A 15,934-nucleotide genomic window follows, 5' to 3' on the forward strand; every position below is an offset into this window, starting at 1 on the left:
GCAGAAACTCAGGAGTTAATTGTGGGGCCAATAGAACCTGTTTTCAGCCTTGCAGCAAACTGGTTTTGCCCCCTCTGCCTGCCAGCATCCAGTGTCTGAGCCAGTGTCCAGGCAGGGACAGCGGAGGAGGCAGGAGGGCAAGGAGAGGGATCCAAAACTTAAGAAGGCTCCTCTCATCCCTGCTGTCTGCTGCAGACCTGGGTAGCCAGGAGGAGAGCTGCCTCTTGTAGCACCTTCTGCAAGAGGAGATGCCTGGAGGGCAGAGGGAGGGGAAGAGGCTCTCCGTGCCCAGCGCCAGCTGCTTGCTCCTTATTCCCTTCCTAAGTGATCTTGGGCTGCTGGAACACATGGGAGTGCCTGTCCTCACAAGCAGAGGGGAAGGTGTGGAGGATATTGATGGTAGATAGGCAAGGAAAAACAGGCAGGGCATGAGGCTCCTGTCTGCTTTCTGTGTGCCCTTCTGCTGCCGTTTTTCCATGCTTTGTGTTTGTCATGGCTTCATCAGCTGCACAAAGAAGGTCACATTGGGTAGAGCAAGCCCAGCACAGCTGGTCTGTGGCTCTGCTCAGATGTGTTCAGGGTGCTCCTGCCAGCAGCTACAGACCAGCAGCAAGAGGGGTTGTGGAGAGCACATGTTCCCCTGGACATTCTGTAGGACAAAATCACAAAAAAATCATCCATGCCAAGCTTTCAAAAAGTGAACACACATGGAACTGTGATATCAATGAGAAGCACATAGGGGAGTGGCTCTGGTGGCAGGTGTCCCCTCTGGCAGGGTTTAGGTGTCTGATCGTGTCTGAAATACTTGCAGGAGGTTGGCAGCATGACATGGGCCCTGCTGAGGAACACTTCTGTCTCAGGGGGCAGCTGGGGCACCAGGACATCTCAAATAGCACCAGGCACCTGCATTTTGGTGACCTGAAATGTCCCAGTTTGACAGAGAACTTGGGTGTAGGAAGGTTCTGCTGCCCCACTCTCAGTGCTGTTTTCTCACCATTTTTTTGTGGGGGTCTTGTAGTTGGGCCCTTCTGGACTCAGCTGGGTTGGTCAGTGCCAGATCAGTTTAAAATATTATCTCAAACATACCAAGAAATTATACCAAGAAATCTCTGTATGTTTGTTTCACCTTTCCTGCTGTGAAACTCCTTCTCCTGTGGAGCAGAACAGGGTGACACTGCACAGCACTACAGCTCTGGTTGGGGACAGTGACTGGAACCAGCACTGGGCAAGGTTCAAACCCACTGGTTTATTTGGGACTCTCAGTGTTACAATCACTGTGAAGTGTCCAGGCCAGGGAATGGGTAGAAATTGGATTTTCACTTTTATTGACTTTAAGCCAAAGAGCTTATTGCTACTACATCCCAAACCGTTCTGTGCTAGTGTTTGCGCAGGGAAGCTATCCCTTAACTTCTCAAAATTAAAAATCTGAAACCCTTCTAAAATTGGTGCTCAGAAAAGCACTGCTGTTTGAAAAGGTGACACTTGTTATGTGGGTGCTCCTGGGGAGCAGGGGCCTCTTGTTCAGGATGAGAGGAAACAGAGAATGTTTAGATTGGATATTAGGAACAAATTTTTTCATGGAAAGGGTTGCAAAGCACTTGAACAGGCTGCCCAGGGCAGTGACGGGGTTACCAACCCTGAAAGTGTTCAAAAAATATGTGGATGTGGCACCTGGGGATATTGGTTAGAGGTGAACAGGGTAGTGGTACTGCGTTCATGGTCGGACTTGATGATCCTAGGGGGCTTTTTCTACCTTCACCATTCCACAGTTCTCTGATTCTACACTGGCTGGGACCTCTCTGGCCTTGGTGTGTGGTTTGAGAGGAGGGCACAGGGATACACCTCCCAGAAAAGTGCCCTCATTTTTCCTCAGGCCCCTGTTCTGCAGCTCTTCAGTCTGTTCTGGGCTTGCTGGAGGATGCAGAGCTGGGCCCTGGGGGCAGCTGTTTCCCGTGTTCTGCACAGGGAGAGCCTGCAGCTGATCTCTGTCCTGCTCCAGCTGCGACAGTGAGATAACTTATTTATTTTAAAATTTCTGACCATGAAAGTCAAGCGCTGTGCCAGCTCCTTCTCTGGGTGAGCGGGGGTCAGATGCTGGTAATTCCTAGGAAATGCAGAACTCCAGTTCCAGTACAGTTCAAGGGTTGTTATGCTGCTTACAGATAACATTCAGGAATCTGCCCTGCTTTCTGTGCAACACATTGGAAAAACTTTGACAATTCCTAGTACTTAATAGGTGTAAATTACCTTACGCTGCAGCAAGGAGTTGATGTAATCTTATTTATTTGACCAATTAATTTCTAAATGGCAGTGACTGATGCCAAGGTTCTTTCTGTATAGGACCGTTTTGACCTCAATTAAAACACAGCTACCTCTGGAATAAAATGTAATAGCTGTTACACTCGAGGGAATTTTTAAAGGGAATTTAAAGGGCAGAGTGCAATTTATTTTTTCAAAGGTTTCTTTGTGGCCAGAACACCTGGCCAGAACTCCTGCTCTGGGGAGTCTTGAATAAGGACAAGTAGTCAAAAAGACCACTTTGCAAATACCCAGATCCAGTGTCCTTCCCTCGAACCCTCAAGTTTAGGGAAATTTTTTAATTGTTTTGAGTACAGCAATGTCTTTGCAGTGTGAGGAGCTTAATATCCGTAGGGAATGAAGTAGTCTGTGCAATGCAGATGGGAATGAAGCTGTGGAGGTGATTTATAAATTACATGTCTCTCAGTACAAGCCTGCATACAAAATCATCTTTCCCTGTGTGTTGGAGCGAAGTGTCTATTCAGGGATGGGATGGATTTCATCACTCAAATGGCAGATCCAGACTGGCTCTTTTCCTGGAAGGTGAAGCCCAAACAAGTTTAACCAGCTGACGTGTGGAGCCCCCTGTTAGTACTTAGGGGCTCTTTTTTAGCAGGAAATTAAACCAGTGGGTTATTGTTTTGTTCCTTCTGGCCTTAGAAGTCTCATGGAGGAGAGAAATAAATGAAATGAATGTTCATGGTTCCACCAGTGCTGCTGCACATGATGCTTGTTTCGAGGTGCTGAGCCACTGGAGCCCCATAGCTCCCAGTATGGGGGTGTGTATGAATATGCAGGAGCTGCTCCTGGTGTGGTTTTGCCTGCAGTCTGCCAGTTCAACTATCTGCAAAAGAATTGCATTTATCTTTCCACAGCTTTAAACAGCTCCCTAACAGGTGCCATTTCAAAAAAGAGAAGGTTCGATTTTTCTTTTCCCCTTTGCAGAACAGCTGGTATTTATACCTGGACTAGTGACAGGTTTAAGGTCTGCTGTCTCTCTTGGGAAGTTATGACTGGGGGAATTGCTTTGGGGGAATTTCAGGTCAGAACTGGCAGCCTTTTGTCCCCTCTTCACGGACTGACAGGAGCTCAGTGTGGGTGACAGTGCTTTGGCACTCCCTCTGCTTTTTCCCAGTGCCATTTTCTTTAGAGTCATGTTTCTTATTGGAGGTCTCAGGGGAGAACATACAGCCACAATGTGGTTTAAAGGGAATATTAAACCATGAAGAAACTGGAGTTTGTAGTAAGAGGAAAAGTAGGAGGCAAAGTATAGATCTCCTTCCATTTTTCAGTTCAGTTTGTCAGTGGGATCATATATTTTTTGGAAGCTGAAATACCACCAGTTACTGGAAAGCAAAAGGACTGACTAATGGGGCTGGTGCAGAGAACAGGCACATCTGTGACTGTCTCAGGAACAGCATCTTGTAATTCTGGGTGTTGGACTCAATGATCCTTGTGGTTCCCTTCCAACTCAGGATATCTGATTCTGCAACTCTGTGATTCATTTCCGCAGCTGTGTTCTGCTCTTGGGATGGAGAGCAGGCAAATGTGCACCTGTACTAATGAAGTTTACACTGTTGGGCTAAAAGGAATGGGAATTTCTCAATGAACAAGCCCTCAGCTGCTGTGGGAGAAACACATGGGAAAAGCCAAACATGTTCCGTGCCTCCCCAGCTAAAGAAGAGTCTACCAAAGGATGACATGTACAGTTATATGTAAATACTTCCAGCTACTTCCTGTATGGCTTAGGCTGTGTTAATTCTCTGTAAGACCTGGAGGGCTGGTGTGTCTACTGTAACTGTGGTAGTTTTATTTATAACAAATCCAACCATTGCTAGATAAATAAATTGTAATTAAGCACAAAGATGCTGATGAATTCTGGAGGAACATTACAGTAGGTAGAAAGAAGCCAAGACAAACTGCCATCATTTGCTGTCTGATCTACCAAATTGTCAAAAATGTCCAAAATAATTTAAAAAGTCAGCCAGAAATTTCTCTGGAGTGATGTAAGATGTGTTTGCTCAATAGCATTTGAAAGACAACCCCATTTACTGAAGTATGGATCTACAGGGCCAAAGCTGGGGATTGACGGGAGCTGGGTGTCTGATGCTGCTTCAGGGAGGGATTGGCAAGGGATCCTTGGAAAGCTCAGGACCTCAGTCTTAAAACTGAGGGCCAAATAGCCTTAATGTGCAATTGAATTAAGTACTGGAGAGTGAAGTGAGGAAACTGGAGAGAACACACCAGGGGAAAAAAATCTCCTTTAAATTGTTCTGGTGTGTTAGAGATGCTTTGTGACTTTAGCCCCCTGCCACCAGCCATGGCCAGCATGCTGCTAAGCACTGTAATTACATTTCTGTCACTAGCAAGCATTCACTCGACAGCACAGCTTCATCAGAAGGAGATTTGGTATGGTACAAAGAAGAGCTAATTGGCTTATGACTGTAGGTTGAGAGGTCAGGGTTAGATTAAGGCGTTAAGAGCATCGGTGAGCTGTTCAACTCCACTGGGGTGTGCTGGGGGAGGTTCAGTTCTGCCAAGTGGGAAAAGCATCCTAGGAGTAGGAAACTATATAGGAATGATCATGTAAAACCTTACAGGAATGTGTGGAGCATACCAGGTCTTTAAAATCAACATCAGGAGCAATGCCCAGGATACCTGTCACTGACTCCAAACTGCAGCAGCTACAGGGTTAAAGGCACAGAATCCCAGACTGGTTTGAGTTGGAAGTGGCTTTAAAGACCATCTTGTTCCAACCCCCTGCCATGGGCAGGGACACCTTCCACTGTCCCACACTGCTCCAAGCCCTGTCCAACCTGGCCTTGGACATTTCCAGGGATCCAGGAGCAGCCACAGCTTCTCTGGGCACCCTGTGCCAGGGTCTCCCCACCCTCACAGGGGAGAATTTCTTCCTAATACCTTAGAAAAATCTGCCTTCTATCAGTTTAAAACTGTTCCCCCTCAGCCTGTCATTCTCTGCCTCTGTATAAAGTCACTCTCTGTCTTTTCTATAAGCTCCCTTCAAGTACCAAAGGGCCACAACAAGGTGTGCCCACAGCCTTCTCTTCTCCTGGCTGAACAACCCCAGCTCCTGTTTGTATCCCATAGAGTGAAAATGAGAACAAGCTCACTTCAAACAGGCAGATGCTCATGTCCTTTTTTCTCTAGGACCAAGGGAGCCCTGTCAAGAACCCTGACATTGCCTGTGCAGCCCAAATAGGGAAAGGAAAGGGGGAAGATGGGACATGGAGCTTGCCTGCTTCCTAGTGTAGCACAAAAGGAGAGGATGGATTCACTAATTAAAAACAGAGCAAACAACAGTGCTCTGCACATACTCTGTTTGCAGGTGGGAGGCAACTCAACTGCAGCTCCGTGCCCTGAGCCCCAGCGATGCTCTCACCCCGCGGGAGTTGCTGTGAGCTTGGGGCTGTGCAGGTGTGGGGACTCAGTTTGCCCAGTGCTACTGAAGTTTTCAGCCTTGTAGATATTCACACACACACACAGACCCTCGTGGCCCTTCTTATCCAGCCAGCAGTAAAACGATCCAGTCATTCAATAATCATCCCAGATTATTTAAACCCTCTGTAACTGATCGGTCCCTGTCTGAGTGCTCACTGATAGATACTGGCTTCTAAAGCCTGTGCAAATCAGCTGCCTTGCACACAGATAATCAGGCTGTTGGCAATTGATAGTTTGGCTGTATTATACTTTTAGGCAAGACTAGTTCCCCAGTTCCCTGCCAAGAAGAGAACCACATAAACAGAGGATTGTTTAGAAACAAAAAAAGTTCCTCTTGACAGAGAAGTCATGTAAATGTGAAGAAACAGGAAACTAATCTTCCCTTGTTCACTGAAAGAATGTATATCTCTGAGGAATGTTGTAATTATGGATTTAGGAAATCAGTCCAATTTGCCAGGGTGTGAATTTCAGAGTTCATTCAGTCAACCCTCTCAAGCATTTCTCCTTCAGAACAATAACCACCAGGAGCTGAAGTGTACCAAAAGAGATTAAAGGAGAGAAAAATCTACTGCCAAGCTTTGCTTTTGGGAAAGATCCTCCACAGATACTGGTTATTGCTTTGGCTGTGAGCCAGGGAGGTTTGGGCATGGCACAACAGAAATCAGTGGTAACCCATGTTTGTCCCGTGGGCATCTCTTTTCCATACACTAATGATGGGAAAAGTTTGTGCTCCTGAGCAAGTATTTCCATTGTCAGAATTTTTGCTTATTTACTTTGAAGACTCTCCTAACTAGAAAAGTGTCCCCGGGTGGGAATGCCACATTAGAATGTTCTTAGAGAGAAAATAACCAAGCCCGCGTTCCTCACTATTCTGAAGTGTGGCTGGAGCAGATCCATGAGCCGAGTGGAGTCAGGGAGAGTACCAGGTGTGAATCCAGGGCACAGCGAGCCTGGGGACCATGAGTGACAGAGCCCCTGGGGAGCATCATTCTGAGTTTCAGCCTGGCCTAGGGAAGGTCAGGAGCTCTCCCAAACTTGCTACAAGTGAGGCAACAGAAGAGGAGAGACTGAAGAAGTCTGATGTCAGCAAAGCTCAGGGCTGGGTTAAAACGAAACAAAGAAATTAACTTGTTGCCTGTGTTCTTTGGCCACAGGAAATGTGAAGTTCATTCCACCTCAAACCTGACAGGACTTTTAGGTGAGGCAGTGATATGGGTGAGAACCTGGAGCAATTTGATGGCCAGTCTTCCATCCAGCTATTCCCACTGGAAAAGGGCAGATCTGAGGGGAATTGCTGTACATTAGGAATAAATGTGGGCAGAGTCATGATCATAGAATCCTACAATCATGGAGTGGTTTCTGTTAGGAGGACCTTAAAGATCTTCTAGTTCCAGCCCTGCATCCTGGTCCAGTGGGACCCTTATGGAAAGCTGTTGAAATAATCCACATCCAGGACCGAGTAAAAGGAGATTCCTGCTTTGTTGCTCAGCCTCCTAACTTGGAGTTTGACCTGAGCAGAGGGAATGGAGTCAGGAGAGAATAAGAAAAAGTTTCTGAGACTCTTCTCCCATCTTGCAAATGAGTAAATGACTTCCTCCTGTAAAGTCCATGGAGCAGACATGGGCTGGACCTGAGCAGGAAATGCCACTGGGCAGTAAATATGCTGGAATTCCATGTCTTTATGGAAAGGAAAATGGAATCTATGGATTCTCATTATGTATGCAACTGGGTATGGGAACACTTTATGGAGTTACTGGTAGGTTAATTGCATACTGGTTTAGCTTGTTAGGGTTAATACCAGGACTATCCAAACCATCTGGGAAGGCGTTGGAGTGCCTTCGGCTCACATGCATCCCAACAAAGGGATGAGGTGTCATCCTGGGAGTTCAGGTCCCAGCAGAAACACAGAGGCAGTGGTTTCACTCCTGTACACACCTGCAGCTCTGGCAGCCCTGTGGTGATGTGGGGCTGAAGGGCTCTGTCACTGACCCCACAGTGGGGCCAGGCTCTGGCAGTTCATGGAATTCCTCACTCTGGAATTCCTGCAGACAGATCCTGTAGTACAAGTCAATGTCACACATTTCTGCTAAGCTGGAATTTGGAATGCTCAGATTGAATAGTCACCCTTCAGGCAGCCTCAGAGCTTAGCAGAGAGCTGTATTTTGCTTGTGCAGGCTTCCATGCTCCAGGATACAAACCAGAGCAGAGTTCTGGGATGGTGACTCTTGTAGAACATTTATGGAAGTGCCTGCATTGTATAAACCTTCTGAGGCTGGAGAGACCAGAGAAATTGTGTTTGGTCACAGGAGGTCCAGGCTCAGTGAGGCTCAGCAGCAGTGAAGTTCATCCAGGATACGATGGGAGCCTTCAGTTCCTTAAACTGGAGAGCAGGATTTGCCATTGGCCCCGTGACACTCTGTTCATGTATGTGTGACACAATGACAAAAGGCAGGGAGATAAATGCTACTTCAAAATACACTGGGAAGATAAGGGTTGCCAGTTTGTCTTCAATGCGCTGTGTCATTGGGCTTAGACAAAGCATCTACTGTGATAAGTAACACACTACTATTCTACTCTGAAAGAGTTTGGCCAATTTCCCCATTCTCATTCATCTTCAGTATTGCCAAGTGCTGGAATGCTCCCAGAAAATATCTCCAGCCTGCCACTGTGGGACCGAGGTGTGAGAACTCTGGAAGCATATAAAAAATCTGTGGCTTATATATTCAGACCAAGTCTTTGGTCCTTTGCTGATCCCTGGGATGACAAATATTCAAGAGCTCTGAGGCCAGGGTTAGGTTGGAATTCAGAAGATGCCTCTGCAGTCATTGTGAGAGGGATTTTGGGAGGAAGCAGAGACCCTCAGAATGGACTTCACACAGAAGAGAAGGAAAAAGAAATTATATCTGGAAAAGCAAGTAGGGTAAAGTTACCTTAGTCTATTTGCCATGGAATTGTATTTTGGGGGGTTTATGGATGTCATACAGTTACTTTTCTCTTCAAACAAAGGTTATTTTAATGGGATTAAAATAGCACTACAGATCATTGCAGAGCTACACCTGTTCCATTCCCTGTGCAGCTAAGTGGAAGAGAGAACAAGTATTGCAGGTAGATTGAGATTTTGTGTATCAGCATACCTGGAGTTGTGATGTAATTGAGGAAAATTAATTAATTGTGGGTTAAAATGAAAGGTTCTGATCCACAGTGTCAGGCTATACTGACACTGCTGAACAAGACCAGGAATTGATCAGTGGCCCCCAAAGACAAGTGGCACTGCTGACTGGTCCCAGCATGGCCCCAGGCTGCCTTTCTGTGGGCATCTGTCTGAAGTCTGCAGTGACAGGAGCAATGGGACAGGATCCCTTCCCTAAAACCTTCTCTGCAGCAGCCGTGGCAAACTGGGCAGTAAAAGCTAATTTTTTAGGACAGGCAGTGGGGAGCAGGATATAGTGTCAGGGCTGAGCTTTGCTATCTCACAGATGTACCATAGTGCCCTCTTTATCAAAAGGCCTGTCCTGAAGTCTCTGGGGATTCTGTGCCAGACAGTTCCTTGGGCATGTGGAGCAAGGTCCTTGTAGAGTATAGCACTTTCACTCTTAAACCTGTTAAATATCAATGGGGGAGGTTTTGGTTGGATATCAGGAAAAGGTTCATTTCCCTTGGTGCTGGGGCACTGAACAGATTCCCCAGGGAATGGGCACGTCCCCAAGGCTACCAGAGCTCCAGGAGTGTTTGGACAATACTGCCGGGGATGCCCAGGGTTGGATTGCTGGGGTGTCCTGAACAGGGTGAGGAGTTGGACTCTCCTGTCCTTGTGGGTCCCCGCCCAGCTCAGGACATTCCGTGGTTGTCCATTTCTGTTTGGGTTTGTGCTTTGTCCAGTCAAGAAATTTTGATATCCACTACTGAATCTGCTGAAGTGAAATCTGGAAATGATCATGCCAGATTCACTTCAGTGAAACATCCTGTGTGGAGCCTTTCTTCTCTGTGGAGGTAAGTGTCCATGCCCTGTGCTGTGGAGCTGCTGCCAGCAGCAGGTTCATCTGTTCTGTGGCTCTGTGAGCTGCGTGAAAGCCCATGAAGGATGTCAAACAATGTACTGAAGGAAATGTCTGAGCTTGTTGCTCAGTGTTTTTTAAAAGTACTCCCTCTCCAGATCTGCATTTGAAAGCAGCATTGGTTCTTTCCCTCTGCTCTGTACCTGCTCACATCTGTGGCAGCAGGAGCAGATTTTGGAGACAAAATGACTTCATCTCTTGAAAATTAATTACTTCCCGCAGGGGCTGCCTGACAAACATTTGGAAGGAATCCCAATGCAGGAAATGTATTTGAATCTCCGTGTAGTATTGTTGAGCATGATCAGGACCATCCTGTATTCTGGGTAAATGAGATCTTGGGTGTTCTTCACCCGGGAGGTGCTTGGGACATGAAAGCAGCAGTTGCTGCAAGAAGCCACTCGTCTGTGTGGAGACGAGTCTGGGGAATGCAGGGCACTGCTAATCACACAATCAGAGCCTCATTTCGGTTTGAAATTAGCTCTTCTCTGCAAGCTCATCTCTGCTCTCCTGCTCAGAGCAGGGCCAGGTTCATGGGACAAGGGTTGTCATGCCCTGCCTGCTTCCACTACCCCTCTGGGCCTGATGCAGTGTTTAGCCACTCTCACTGTCCCGTTTTTTCACTTTTTGGCCTGGCTGAATTTCCTGGGAGGATCTGACTCCATTTTCTCTATGGTCCCCCTGATAAAATTGAAAAGGGGATTGTATTCCCCTACATCGCCCAGCTGGGCCTTCCCTGTGCTGAGCAAGCCCTGCTCCCTCAGCCTCTCCACGTGCTCCAACCCACTGAGCATCTCCTGGAATCTCAGAATGGTTTGGGTTGGAAGGGACATTTAAAGCCCCTGTGTGGGGTGAGTTTTACCAGACAAGCTGTGTAGTGTGACTCTTCTGGCTACCACTTGGCCATGGTTGTGTGAGACACACAGAAACATGGAGCAGACGCATTCTTGTCACACAATATTGTTCAGCTCCTTACCACAAACCAGCAGCTTCCTCCAGGTTGCCCAGAACAATCAGCTCCTTGTGAGGAGCCCCAGCACAGCAGCAAGTTGACTTTAAGAGTTGTCTTTGCCTTGATTTCTCCAGCAATATACTAAGTTAGACTCCTCTGAATTGCCCTTTGGAAGAGGCATTGGGAGGCTGGGAAGCTGAATCTCCTGATTCACAAAGAGGAGCGAGGTAGTGTGAACATGCCCCAGGGAGCCGCAGTGCCAAAGCTTTGTTGAAAGAGGAGCAAGCCCACTTCCTTGGCATTGATGTGGTAATGGCCTCCCTAACACAGGAGTGTGGCTCTGGCAGTGACGCACTGATCGCTATCTGAAAGCCCGGCTGCTGGGCTCTGAATGGAGCCTATTTTGTTCTTCTCTAGTTTATAAATTAGTGCATCTGAGTGGCCAGTGCCTGTGAGCGAGAGAACGGCTCAAGTGATGAGAAAGCAGGGTGTTCTCAGGGTGTTCTCAGGCTCTGGCTGTGGGCGGTGGCCATGGCTGAGTGACTGCTGCTTCCACAGGAAACCTTGCTCAGAAGGGAGTGGGGGTAGAGTTGGCATCTTTCATCCAAGGGAGAGGATTTCCCTGCTCTACTGTGCCCTTCTGAGACCCCACCTGGAGCACTGTGTCCAGCTCTGGGGTCCTCAGCACCACAAAGGCACTGACCTGTTGGAGAGAGTCCAAAAGAGGCCTCAGAGATGGTCTGGAGCCCCTCTGCTCTGGAGAGAGGCTGGGAGAGCTGGGGGTCTTCAGCCTGACAAGGAGAAGGCTCCAGGGAGAACTTATTGTGGCCTATTGAGACTTAAAGGGAGCTCATAGGAAAGAGGGAGAGGGACTTTACATGGGCAGACAGGACAAGGAGGAATGGCCTTAAGCTGAAGGAGGGCAGAGCTAGCTTAGACATGAAGGAGAAATCCTTCCCTGTGAGGGTGGGCAGGCCCTGGCACAGAGTGCCCAGAGAAGCTGTGGCTGCCCCTGGATCCCTAGAAGTGTCCAAGGCCAGGTTGGACAGGGCTTGGAGTAGCCTGGGACAGTGGAAAGTGTCCCATGGCAGAGGGTTTGGAACAAGATGGGCTTTAAAGTTGCTTCCAACCCTAACCACTCTGTGATTCCATGCTCTGTGCAAGCTCTCCAGAAGCTAAGATCCCCGTCTTTGCAGGGAACAGGCTGTGGCCCTGGTCTGGCTTTGAGGGTGTCAGCTCCAACCTTATGCTTCAAGGAGTTCCCTTCAATGACATCTGATGGTGGCACTGAAGCACCTCCCCATGCAGTACAAGTGATGGAAACTTTGAAACACAAACCTCAAGCACAAATACAATAAAGTAGCAGTGATAGTACCACAGTGGGATCTTCAGGGAGTGTTTAAGCACAGGTGTCTGTACCTGCAACACCACAGGGAATTCAGCAGTGCTGTCAGTGCCCTCCACTGCTGACAGGGGGTTTGTCCTTTTCAAGTCTGGTTTTCTTTTTCCCCTTTTAAAATTGCTGACTCTAAAATACTCTCCTTGACATTTTCTCTACACTAGCAGGAGGGGTTTTTGTTGATTCTGGAAGCGCTTGAAAACAGGGGAAATTGGCCAAGACATTCAAAAGTTAAATTAAAATCTGACTCTGCAAATAGTTGGTGTCAGTGGTGTGAATAAAGTCCCTCTTTGGGAAAAGATGTTGAGGCAAAGGGCAGAATTGGATGGGACTGAAATGCAGCTTAACACATGCAAATAAAACTGATCTAGGGTTCGATAGGGTGACTTCCAAAGGAGATATTGGATATTTGGGTTAAAAATTATTGGTACCAATGGAGAAATTGTTGATAGGTTAAGGTCAGGACATTGCTGAGTTTGCCCTGTGTGGTTGGTGTGAGCTTTGTGAAGCCTTGGCGGTGAGAACAGGATTTACGGGTAGGAAATCTGCAGCCATCGCTGTAGAAAGCTTTAATCATCAGTTATTGTTGGTGTCAGGGGTTTTTGTGTGCTCCTATGGATTAAAGAATGTATGATATGTCTAGAATTCCAAGAGGGTTGTAAACAAGCCTCATGGTCTATAGAATCTTTTCCTGCTTGGAGGTGTCGCTGATGTTGATCAGAGCAATTGTGCCAGTTTCCTCTTGAGAAGTGTTCATTTACTGAGAGCAAAGCACATGAAATGTCATCCCTGGTGAAACATTGCTCTCTGCATCTGTGCCCACATCTTCTGGGGCCAAAGTTTCCACATTCTTGCCTAGTGCAGAGCTGTTGCGGTGGAAGCCTTTCCCCTTTAGAGCAATGTTGGATTTTTTCTTTTCTCAGTAAAAAGACAAACAAAGCTATTTTCTGTTTCAGAATGCAAGATGGGATATCTCTGGAGAGGTTAACCTTCTTTACAGAGTTGCTTTTTGTGGTTGAAAGAAGAAATCTGTTATCATTAGACTAATACAAAAAAAATCTGCACCTCATTATTTCCAGAAATAAAGCTGCCACAATGAGATTTATTAAGAATTGATTCAGGGTGAACTGAAGAGATCTCCAACCCCAAAGAGTTTGTGTTTTAGCAAAAAGGTAGGAAGACAATAGGATGGACATTGGGGGAACAAGAAGAGGGAATTGCTCTGCAATGTTAGTAAGAAAATATGTTCTTTTTGGGAAGGACTCTGAGAAGTGGCTTGGCAGATGTGCAGGAGAGTTTAACTCAGCCCCTCTTCATGTGTTCAGTGCTTGGCTGAGCTCAGTCACAGAAGGCAGAGAGGGGAGAGAGGCACAAAGGTCAGGACTGGCATAGCCAAGGGAAATGTGGAGGGCAAGAAGCATGAGCAGGAAAACATGTCCTGTCCTTTCTTGCCCTGCCTCTTCCCTCACTTCCCTCCTGTACCTGGGGGGCTGCTGGACCCGTCCTGCTGACCCCGGCTCCTGCTGTGCCCCCAGCCCCTTGGGAACAGCAACAAAACTGTTCCTCCACATATCCATGAGAAGAGCTGTGGTTTGGCACTTGGCAGAGTCACAGGGGTGCAGACATAGTGCTGAGGCAGCAGTTTTTGTGAGCAGGCTGGTGCTACCTGGGGTGCCAGAACCCTCCAAGCTGTTCTGAGCCTCTGCCCACTCCTGCACCTCTGGGCGGGGGTCATTCTTTTTTTTCTCCTCGGCTTTGTGTTTCCCTTCCTTTTTACCTTGGGGCTATCAACAGATTTGTTTCCTGATCTCTGTGTCTGCTTTGAAGACAAATTCTCACCTTCTAGTTACTGAAGGAATGTGAGGAATGAGGCCCCATGGCCACAGCCTCCCACCCAGCTGGGAGCTGTTCCTACACGCTGGGGAGAGGGAACAAGGTGCTGCCATCGCTGGCAGTGGGCTCAGGCTGTTGAGCAGTGCTGCTGGGCAGCACATGGCAGATGGCAGCGGGGTGCCCAGGGTGGGGATGGACTTTCAGTGCAGATCTGAGCATTGCACCCCACCAAAATTCTCATTTGTAGTGCCAATCCTAGAGCTACAGGTCCTGGGCCACCGTGTAGGGTTTCAGCTTGTTTTAGCAGTTTTCTTGACAATATTAACTTCAAGGGCACGTCCATGACTAGATCAGAGAGGAGCAGTTGCCATGCTGGCTGTGGGGGCTCTGGGGTATTTGCAGCACATGCTGGCTGGGGAGGAGGAGGGGGAGCTCCCACCTCATGGAGCTGCTGTGACTGTGGGTGTCACTGTTTGTTTTTCCTCTCACACCTGCACCTCTCAGAGGTGGACAAGGCAGAAAAGCTCTGATGCATCCAGCTGTCACAAGGGGCACTGTCACTGCCCCTTGCAAGAGGCTGCTAACTCCTGCCAGGGTGGGCACTGTGCCATGCTCCAGCCATAGCTGGGGTTTGGGTTTAAACCACAGGCATTATGAATTTGTGCTGCTACCCCCAGGCTCTGCAGTGTGCCAAGGCACGAGTTCCCTTCCTCCAGGGAACAGCTGGGAGCAGGGAATGTCCTAAAGTGCCCTCCCTGTTTGCAGATGCAGACACAGGGAGTAACACAGTGACACCTGAGACTGTCCCAAAGCAATGATCCAGTTCTCACCTTCACAGAGGTCTTGAACAGACGCAAAGGGAACAAATGCTTCATGCAATCGTGGTTCATCCCAGCTGCATGGGGGACTCTCAGCACATTTCATACAGCTGAATTCTAATGCAGGGTGACACCACTGTCAGCCTGGGCTCCATCCGCAGTTGTGCCTGGTGCTGGGGAGGGTCCTGAAGCCCCTATCTCACAGCATTTGGGGCAGAGGGCTAGAGGGTGATGTCAGCCTTTTCCTGGCTCTGAACAGCACTCAGGAAAGCTTTGCTGATGTGCCCTCCCTGTCACTTATGGATGACTGGCAATCTCAACAATCCATGCAAATACTTCCAAGGAGTGTCTGTCTCAAGAAAGCTATCCCAAGAAGATGCTCCAAGGTCTGGAGCCCCTCTGCTCTGGAGACAGGCTGGGAGAGCTGGGGGTGCTCAGCCTGAAGAAAGCTCCAAGGATCCTTCAGTACGACTTTCAGTACTTAAAGGGGGCCAATTAAAAAGATGGGGACAGAGTTTTTAGCAGGACCTGTTGCAACAGAACAAGAGCTGATGGGTTTAAACTAAAATAGGGGAGATTCAGATAGATATAAGGAATAAGGTTTTTACAATGAGGGTGGGGAGGCCCCGGCACAGGGTGCCCAGAGAAGCTGTGGCTGCCCCTGGATCCTTGGAAGTGTCCCAGGCCAGATTGGACAGGGCTTGGAGCAGCCTGGGATAGTGGAAAATGCCCATGGCAGGGAGTTTAGAGTACATGACCTTGATAGGTCACTTCCAACCCAGACTATTCTAGGATTCTGTTATTCTATTTGTCTCACAGGCCATCTAGTCACAGCATCACTTTGGGGCGATGTACAGACACAAAATGGAATTAAAACAATCCAAACTCTTACCCCTCCATAATTACCTATTAATTCCAGAGATCTTTGCTGTCTTTCAGTGGTTCTCATTTTGCTTAATGTAATCAGTATCTGAGTAAATAATATGCAGGTCAGAAGTCAGGCTCAGCAATGGTATAGCCTTGCTTCTTCGCGCTGCACCTGCAAAGTGGCATTCTCTGGCCAAACAGCCATGCTGGCAAGGGGACACAAGTGAGCTCCCAGTCTGGGTGTGTGCTCTTCATC

General features: G+C 47.9%; 1 protein-coding gene across 12 annotated transcripts in view; it reads left to right on the forward strand.

Moving 5' to 3' along the window:
• The window catches only part of EXD3 (exonuclease 3'-5' domain containing 3), a 282,421-nt gene that overhangs the window by 117,320 nt on the left and 149,167 nt on the right, over window positions 1–15,934 (forward strand). The window lies entirely within an intron of this gene.

The sequence above is a fragment of the Lichenostomus cassidix genome, chromosome 17 (genome assembly GCF_008360975.1).
Source record: "Lichenostomus cassidix isolate B80296 chromosome 17, HeHo_3.0, whole genome shotgun sequence".
NCBI lineage: Eukaryota > Metazoa > Chordata > Aves > Passeriformes > Meliphagidae > Lichenostomus > Lichenostomus cassidix.